Genomic DNA, 9,606 nt, shown 5'->3' with positions numbered 1-9,606 from the left:
GGATTTGCTCGAGAAGCATCTATGGATGCACGCCAGCATTTTGGTCACTTTACTAGCCGCAGCATCGCATTGGAGGCATTCTGGAACCAAGAGTTCTAGTTTTATGTATGCCTTGCACCTTCATAGGCAGACAAGGTTCTTTGGATAATTGCGATATCTTTTATTAGGCCAACCAAATAGTTGGAAAAATTGTTCTTTATGAGCTTTCAGACACAAGGAGCTTTTGTTAGGCAAAGGGAGGGTGTGCGCCTTCATAACGCTCCCACATGCAACTATGAAAAAGATAACATTTAGCTTCACCACATCCATGTCACTTAGGTATGAATCCTCATTATCTGATGGGGAAGCTAAGACAGAGAGAAGTTAAAGGCACCTGTACACATGCCAGATGCCTCCTCTGATGCATGCTAATTGGCAGACTTGATTAGACAGACTTGGAGTAGACTCGATTCATTAGCACTCATCAGTTAATCAAGTCTCTTGGAGCATTCTAATTGGCACACTCCAGCAGCCTTGGCTTCTTGTGTGTTCAGCATCCCTCCACTTAAAAATGGTAATCAGGGGTGCTTTAACTAAACGTTAAACAAGTGTTAGTTAAAGTGTCCCTGCCACCATTTTGAAGTGTGGGATGCTGAACATACGCGATGCTGTGGGCGCTTTAATTAGTGTGACTCCCAAGAGCTACTCTAATTAAAAGCCCACTCCCCACACCTTGGAGCATGTGTAAAGATGCCCTAAGTGACCAGTCCAAAATCATGCAGGATGAACTGGTAATAGGAACAAGCCCTGAAGACTCTTGTTCCAGCACCTTTATAACAGGGCCTACTTTATCTTTTTGGAGTGCCCATATTGATATTTTACATGAAGGAAAGGGAAGGGAATTTCTATAATGCCACCTTGACACTGCAGCAGGAGGAGACCAGGACTACTGTGCTAATATTACAAAGTTTCTTCATTTTTTGTGGCTATTGCAGAATAAGATAGAATATTGCAGTTGACAGGACCAAGTAGCCGGGTTTGTTTTTTACCGTCCTGTACTTTTTATGTTAGCTGCCATAAAGTGCTATAACAGTGTTTTTTATTTTGCTTACCCTTGCTGGTTTTTAAAGCCTGGCACAGAACAAACAGTAGCTTTTTTAATATTTCCCTCTCATCTGGTTCTGAGGGACTTAGAAACTGTGGTGAACAGGGCCAGATAGGCAGACTGATACACAGGTATACGCACAAACTGACAGAAGCTGTCACATAGGAACTCCACTCTTATGCTTTGTGTTGGCTAGTAATTATGGTTTTCCTAGTGGGGTTCACTTGTTGCTTCAGGACATATGCTCCCCTCATTCCTTCTTACTCTTAAAAGCACTTCACAGAGCTATATCCCCTTTATAATATGTTTTCCTTTCTCCCTCTTTAAAAGACTCTTTATTGTGTGAATTAGCATTAAGTTAACTTGATCTGTCATATTAAGTTTGCTTTATAGATCTCATGATGTTCTATTCAAACATATGTATTGCTGTATTAATAAAAGTTTTCATATCCCCATCTATGAATATATACTAAGCCATAAACCAAACTTTCATCATGCTGTACCTTATTCTTACTTAAACAATGGGCTGTCAGTGTTGGGGTATAGGAGAATGTGTTGATCTTACTCCATGAATTGTTACAGCCAGGAGAACAGATACTCCACTTACTGATGTATTATTCACATCACTGCTGTTTGATAATGATCACAAACCTATCATGGATAAACCAATTGAGCTTGGCCATTCTGATAATCTTAACCCCTTTTTTAATGAAGAGTCAATAGAAGTTTCCCCCTGTCAGAGGTGTGGAACATTCTTCATTAATAAAAGTATGGGTCAAGATTGGTCACAAAGTCCCTTCTAACTAATATAGCCATGAAACAGTTATTACTTAGACGTCTTAGTCCATTGTGCTAGGCAATATATGATTACACACCTAAGAGTTTAGTTGTTGTTATTATTATTATTATTATTCTTCAATGGCTGAAAAGAGCTTGGAATTCAGGAGCTGAAGTTACAGTTGACTTCAGATGATCTGTCTGTCTCAGACTTGGAGGGTCTAACTATATTTTTGCTTTGCAAAACATAAAAAACAAAACAAAACAAAACAAAAAACCCCAACCAACAGCACTGGCATAATTTCATGTCTGTATTCTCTTCCCCACTTAATTCAAAGAAAGCTACAAGGTCTAGAACATGAAAGCCTTATATGAAAATACCCAAACATTATGGTAATCAAGGTTCTAGTGCAGCTGACTGTTGCACGGCACTAAGGTGCCTGCTCCTAGAAGAGCAGAAACTGCCTGGGGAGAGCCCAAAGAGACAAGCAGAATCCCAGGTGCAGTTACCAGGGCAACAGGCTAGCAAGCAAATTAGCCTGCGCCTGTGCCTGCACCTGCACCTGCACCTGGTCAGTTGACCAGAAGAGGCAGGGCCCTGGGCCCATATAAACCCCAGGCTGGAACTAGGGAGGGCAGTTCTGTCAGTGGTGAAAGACCCCTCCTAGAGGAAGTAGAGGGAAGAGGCCTGACTAAGTTCTGCTTCTGGTAATGTTAAGGGGCAGAGCACACCTTGTGCAGCTTGAGCTATGGTATAGCCTAGGGGCTTGCATTTTTTACTTTTAATACTGGTGGTTTGTGTGATGCTATTGGGGAAGGAGGAGGTCTCACTGGGGCCCACTACAGTGTGGGGACTTGAGTGTGCAGTATTCAGGGGTGAACAGGCACCAATGCCAGTGTAGGCGCAGAGACCAAGACAGGGCCCCAGAGAGCCCTGTGAGGACCCAAGGCCCAAGTGAAACCAAGGCCTCAGGAGGGAGTGTGGCAAAGTAGGGCTCCCCACCTAGTCACAGTGCTAGGCTACCCACTTGCCTTTGGGCATGCTCCCCACTTAATTAAAGAACAAGGTGTTGCAGATGAGTTAAGATGCTCATTAAGGTGGGAGGCTGCCCATTCTTGCCCTAATGCCAGGGGGTACTATCTGTGGCTCTGTACCTCCCCTACACAGCAGCCTATGCCTCACAGATGGCATCTAGATGTTACAGTGCTCTGGCCTACAGCTGGACCAAGCTTAGGCTGCACAGTCAGGCCTCAGTCACACACACATTCATATTGCCTTACTCTCACACTCCACCCTCTCTGAGGGTCTCTTTCATCCATCACCAACTTATGCTGCCTTGCTCCCTCTTGGAATGGGTTCCTTAGGCCATAGGCTTAGCTAGTCCAACCCTTGGGTGGCAGACATACTATCTTTAGTCCTCTCCCACAACCCTCACCAGGGTAGTGGCCAGCCAACTACCCAACCGGGTCGGAGCTTGCTCTGGCTCCTTCCAAGGCAACTCTATATATACACATACGCAAGTATACTGGGCTCCCAGCCCTCTGGCTCCCCATCTCTGCCCTCTTCTTTCAGGGCTCCCCACTGCCCCCTTCACTCAAAGCCACAGGGCTTCGCTCCCCAGTGGGCTCAGGTGGCCATAGCCTGGCCCCAGCTCTCCCTCTTGGGGTCTTGCACCCCTAAAGGGCACAGGTGGTTGTAGCTGTGCCTGGCCCTCACTCTCCATCCTCAGGGTCTTGCACCTTACAGGGCTCAGGTGGCCACAACCATGCCTGGTCTCCAACTACCTCCGGTGTTCCACAAACCCACCTGAAGGTGAGGGCTAGGGTTAAGGTGCCCTTACCTGCCTTTCACTGGGGTGATAACTGGCCTGGCATTTCATGGGGGCTCCCACATCATTGAGAGCCCCACCAGACCAGCCACTCCCAGCAGGGTGCAGTTTTGGGTCATGCCCAGGACCAGGAGCCCTACAGCTCCTCCCTTACCTCCAGTATGTTACAAGCAGTCTTGCTGCCAGCAGCAAACTGTCTGTCCTGTTTATGTGGGCAGCCAGAGCTCTAAAATGGTTGCTGAAATTAAGCACCTGCTGGTTGTTTGGACCTAGTCTTAAAGGGCTGGCACCAACAGTGCCCTGCCACACACCTTTCCTCTTTAAAAGGGTACATGGGGGATGGTTTCCCCTGCTGCCCAAGCAGGCTCCCCTCAGAGCCTGTGAGAGCCCTAAAGCAGCGAGCACCCCCAAGGTGCTCTGCCACACACCTCCACCCTTAGAATGAGATCTGGCAGGGCTTCACCTGGCTGCCTTCCCTGCTGGGCTCTGCCCCAGCCTACTGCAGCCCCTGCCATGTGGTGAGCACCCCAAAGGTGCTCCGCCACAGGGATGCACTGTCGGTACCATCTGTGAAGCTTGGGGCATGGTAAAGGGGCAGTTTGGAGCCACACATATAGCTCATAAGACTGGGGTGTCCCGAGACATCCATTGTGAAATGGGACCCACAAGGGGTCTGGGAACCCACGGGGTTCAGTGGATCTATTGGAACTGTGTCCAAGTAGACTTGAAGGCAGCCTCTCTATTTTTTTTACAACTACATCAAGATGTGGTGGGCAAGAATAGAGGGTGCCCATTGGGCTGAACTGGCATGGCCAAGGGGCCCTAGGGGTAACACGGCCATCCTTGGGGATCCCATCCTGTGACACTGACTAAATGCTTTCTTCTTGTTAGCAATACATTCAGCATACTGTGGGATTTTAATTATGGAAAAATTTCTGCCTATATGTGCAGGATCTCTAGAACATGGGATCAGGAGAAGGAGAAAGAGAAAGAGGAAAGATTTGGGATTATTTAGATTAGAAAAACATTAGAGAGAGAAGACAATAGGTAAATAGGGTACCCTGTCACCCTACTAGAATAAAACAGGATTTAGGAATGGCAACATTACTCTAAAAGGCATTTATTAAAACTGACAGAAGCTAATTTGCGTGAACTAACAGAAGTAACCTGTGGTACTAAGTACCAGAAGCTCTTGTGAGGTATAAGACATCAGAGGAGAAAAAAAAAGAGTTAGGTGATGATGCCAGTGATTATGACATCCACAGTGATGTGAAATAGATCAAAAAATATGTGAGGGGAAAAAAAAACCATTACGCTTCAGGGCACTACTTCCAGCTGACATAGGATAAAAAGAAACTCCCCTTTGGGCAGGCTAGTTGCTAATTATCCAGCGTAAAAGTTCTTTCACCTTCCCCCTGGCACATCTGTGTCTGGTCATCCTTAGCAAAAGGACACTAGCTTGGATGGATCATCAACTCATTTCACCAAGACAGTTCCTCTGTATCTAGTAGGTCAGTGGGAGGTTGGGAAGCAGTGACAAATAGGCTCAGTGAATAGTTGATTGTTTTGTATTTAGCTACTGGACTGAAAATACGAACTAAGAAACTGGTTCATCTCTCTTGTTGACACTGTTCCATTCTCTATAAATAATTTAAGATTCTCTGCAACTTTGGGAGATGTCCCAGCTATCTGTTGTAACTATCCCACTACAGTCTCCCTCTCTCTCTGTCTCTTTATCTCTCTCTGAGTATTTAAGGGGTTTTTTCCCCTATAAATGAGACAGAATCAATAGGTGGGACTGAGAGACTCAACTTAAAATACCTGACAGGTTGACAGTTAGGGCGTTCACTTTGTGAGGTAGAGGACTTTTGTTCCAATCCTTGGCTTGAATCCACCGGCAAACAAACTTGAACTTGAGTTCTACCTCCAAGGAGTATGTCCTGACCAGGCTGCTAGGTGCTCTGAAATGAATCTCCCTCATTTCTTCCTGCTGGAGCTGTTCCAATTTAAATAGTCCTGAAAAGAGTGAAACAATTACTCTGTTCAGCTCATTGGGACACTCATTTGGAAGTTGGGACACATGATGAGTTCTAGTCGCAGGTCCAGTGAATGTTTAATTCTTCATACAAATTGGAACAGGTCCAACAGGAGGGGCTGAGAAAACTTCACCCTGGATTACCCACCTCCCTGGCACTAAGGACGCTCCCCTAGGAAGCAGGAGATGCATGCTCAGGCAGCGAGAGGAATTGAATCTTGGTCTCTTACATTGTAAATGAGTGCTTGGAGCAATTCTGTAAGAGGAGAATGCTATTGCTTTCTATGGGAGTTTTGTGAATCTAATCTGTAGTTGCTCTTAAAACTTTCTCCCCTTTCTAATGGCATCATATATTGCAATCTTGTAGTTTAAGTATAGAAAAACTCACTTTGTTGTATGTGGGTTTTTTTTTTAAAAATGGCCATTTAATTTCTGTAAGCATCATCAATATATTTTGCACCTGAAGATTTCCCTCTTTCTTCTTATATCTTTTGGGTTTTTGCTCCCTCCACTGAAATGCCAGTTAGAGATAGCAAGAGCCATAGAGGTCAGCTGTCTGTTTAGCTTCAATGAGATTTCTGCAGTAGCAGGCACAGCTCACCAGTTTTTTGAAAACATCAAGAAGAGGATGCCTGATACAAGGAAAAAATGAAAAGATTACTGCTATTAAAGACTGGAGTTGTATTAAGTATTTATGGATGACATTTGTGCTCCCTTAATTAAAGGAGAGCTTTACTTGCCATTATCAGCACTCATTCAGAAATACACTGCACCTCACCACACTGGATCATCTCAGGACACAAGACTGTAAAAATGGATCATCTCAGGACTGGTTAGAGTTGCTTCAGTTGTCACTGATCTGAATGGAAAAGCATGGAAAGCACGCATAAAGACTGGTACAGTTCTACACTTCCTCTTGATATCTGTGGTCATTGCTAATTGAGCTTTTGCCCTTTTGCACCTTTAGTCCTCTGAGATGAAATTAGTTTAACATTCCATTGAAAATCCATCCCAGGTTATTCATTAATATGATTTTTCAAGTAGGTTGCCAGTGATTAGAAAATTTCTGGAATTCTTATATTACCTGCAAAGGGTAACACAGAGGCACTTTCTCATTAAAACTAAGAGAGTCAGATTTCCTCTCCTTCTCTTGTGACTTGGAGTTCATTATTTTAATATGTGCTGCTGTTGTGATTATTCTACTACTCGAGTCTGTGGAGCAGGGTTGGCAGACAGGCAGGGCTTTTGGTACAAAAGAATCTTCCATGATCTGAATCCAGCTGGTCCAGGCATCTCGAAGCTCTGCGGTCCTTGACCTGAGGCAGTATGTAGGGCATGGCTGTTCCAGAGCCAGAGGCCCAAGAAGACTGTTCCAGGAATTGCAGGATTCATAGTTTCATAGTTGGTAGGGTCAGAAGGGACCTAAGCAGATCATCAAGTCCAACCCCCTGCCATGGGCAGGAAAGGATGCTGGGGTCAAACAACCCCAGCTAGGTGATTGTCTAGCCTCTTTTTGAAGACCCCCAGGGTAGGGGTGAGCACCACTTCCCTTGGAAGTTGATTCCAGCTCCTAGCTGCCCTGACTGTGAAGTAGCGCCTCCTGATGTCTAGCCTGAATCTACTCTCAGTCAACTTATGGCCGTTATTCCTTGTTACTCCCAGTAGTGCTCAGGGGAACAGGGACTTCCCCAATGCCTGCTGGTCCCCTCTGACTAGTTTGTAACAGGCCACTAGATCCTCCTTCAGCCTTCTCTTGTGGAGGCTGAACAAGTTCGGGTCCCATAGCCTCTCCTCATAGGGCCTAACCTGCTGCCCCTTGATCATGTGAGTGGCCCTCCTCTAGACCCTTTCAATGCTATCCATATCCCTCCTGAAGTGCGGCGCCCAGAATTGGACACAGTACTCCAACTGTGGCCTGACCAATGTCACATAGAGGGGGAGGATCACCTCCTCGGACCTGCTCGTGATACATCTGTGGATGCATGACAAGGTGCGGTTAGCCTTGCTGACCATGTCCCCACATTGGCGGCCCATGTTCATCTTGGAATCAATAATGACTTCAAGATCCTTTTTCTGCCTCTGTGCTGACAAGAAGGGAGTTCCCCAGCCTGCAGGTATGCTGCTGATTCTTCCTCCCCAGGTGCAATACCTTGCACTTGTCCATATTGAAACCCATCCTATTCTCATCTGCCCATCTCTGTAATGTGTCCAGATCTAGTTGTAGCCTGTCCCTCTATTCTAGTGTGCTCACTTCTCCCCACAACTTAGTGTCATCTGCGAACTTGAACAAGGTGCTTTTCACCCCCTCATCCAAGTCACTGATGAAGATATTGAACAGTGCGGGCCTGAGGACTGAGCCCTGGGGAATCCCACTACATCCCTCCAGGTCAAAAATGACCTGTCCACCACCACTTTCTGGATGAAGCCCTCCAGCCAATTTGTGACCCATCTGACTCTGTAGGCATCGAAACACAGTCACCTAATTTTTAAATGAGGATGGGGTGAGAGAGAGTGTCAAAGGCCTTCCTGAAGTCCAGAAAGACTACGTCCACCGCGACACCTGCATCCAAGGCTTTTGAGATCTGGTCATAGAAGGCAACCAGGTTGTCTGACAGGACCTGCCACTGATGAACCCATGTTGGTTGCCCCTAAGCATAATCTTCCCTGCTGGTCCCTTGCAGATGTGCTCCTGGGTAATTTCCTCTAAGAGTTTCCCCAGGACTGAGGTAAAACTAATGCGTCTATAGTTTCCTGGGTCCTCTTTCCTCCCTTTTTTGAAAATGGGGACCACATTGGCCCTTTTCCAGTCCTCTGGCATCTCACCAGAGCACCATGATTGCTTGTAAAGCTGTCCAGAGGAGTACTGCAATGACCTCTAATGACTGCTGATTCCCTCAATGATCTCTAATGACCGCAATGACCGCTAATTCCCTCAGCACTCTGGGGTGGATGTCATCAGGAGATCTTCAGGAGAAGCTGACTTGCACACATGTAGTGCCTTCAGAAGTTTCCTGACTAGGTCCTCACTGATCCTGGGCCTGGCTGTGCCTCCCCTGGGTCTATCCAGAATCCCAGGGTGGGGGATGTTCCTGTCCCTGCTCAGAAAATGGAAGCAAAGAATCTGTTAAAGAGACTAGCTTTATTGTCTTGTGCTACCACCAGATTACCAAGCATGTTTTGCAGAGGCCCCACATTACTTGGTACCTTCTTTTTACCTCCTATGTATTTAAAAAAGGACTTCTTGTTATCTTTGATCCCAGTTGCTAGTCCCAGTTCCATCTCCTCCTTAGCCTGCCTAACAGGACTCCTACAATATCAAGCAATGGAGGTATAATCCTCCTTGGTGATGGCCCCTCCCTTCCATTGGGTGTACGCCCCCTTTTTGGCTTTGAGCCGTTCCTGGATGCTTTTGGTGAGCCGTGGGGGCTTTTGAGCACGCTTGCCCCCTTTGATCCCTGTGGGGATTGTCACCCTTTGAGGATCGTCTCCTTAAGGAACAACCACTGTTCTTGGACTCCCAACTCCACTCCCCTCCGGGACCTCAGTGCCTCCATAACCAGTCTCTTCACCTCATTGAAATCTGCCCTCCTGAAGTCCAGGGCTGCTGCCTTGCTGCAGGCCTCTGACACCCTGTGCTGGATGGTAATACCAGTAGGCGATGATTGCTGTCGCCCAGGTAGTTGAGCACCCGCAGTCCCCTCACCAGGTCGTTGCGTGTGGCCAGGACCAGGTCCAACAAGGCATTTCCCCTGGTGGGATTGTGCACCTTATGGGTTAGATAGAGGTCTTGTAACTTGGCTAGGAACCTACATCCAGGAATGTCTCCTTGCTAAAAAGGAGGCTTATACCCAATGGAAAGAAGGGGTCATCACCAGGGAGGA

This window comes from Crocodylus porosus, unplaced genomic scaffold, assembly GCF_001723895.1.
Source record: "Crocodylus porosus isolate Cpor-Errol unplaced genomic scaffold, CroPor_comp1, whole genome shotgun sequence".
NCBI lineage: Eukaryota > Metazoa > Chordata > Crocodylia > Crocodylidae > Crocodylus > Crocodylus porosus.
The sequence above is the reverse complement of the archived record's forward strand: the minus strand, read 5'-3'. Positions refer to the sequence as shown.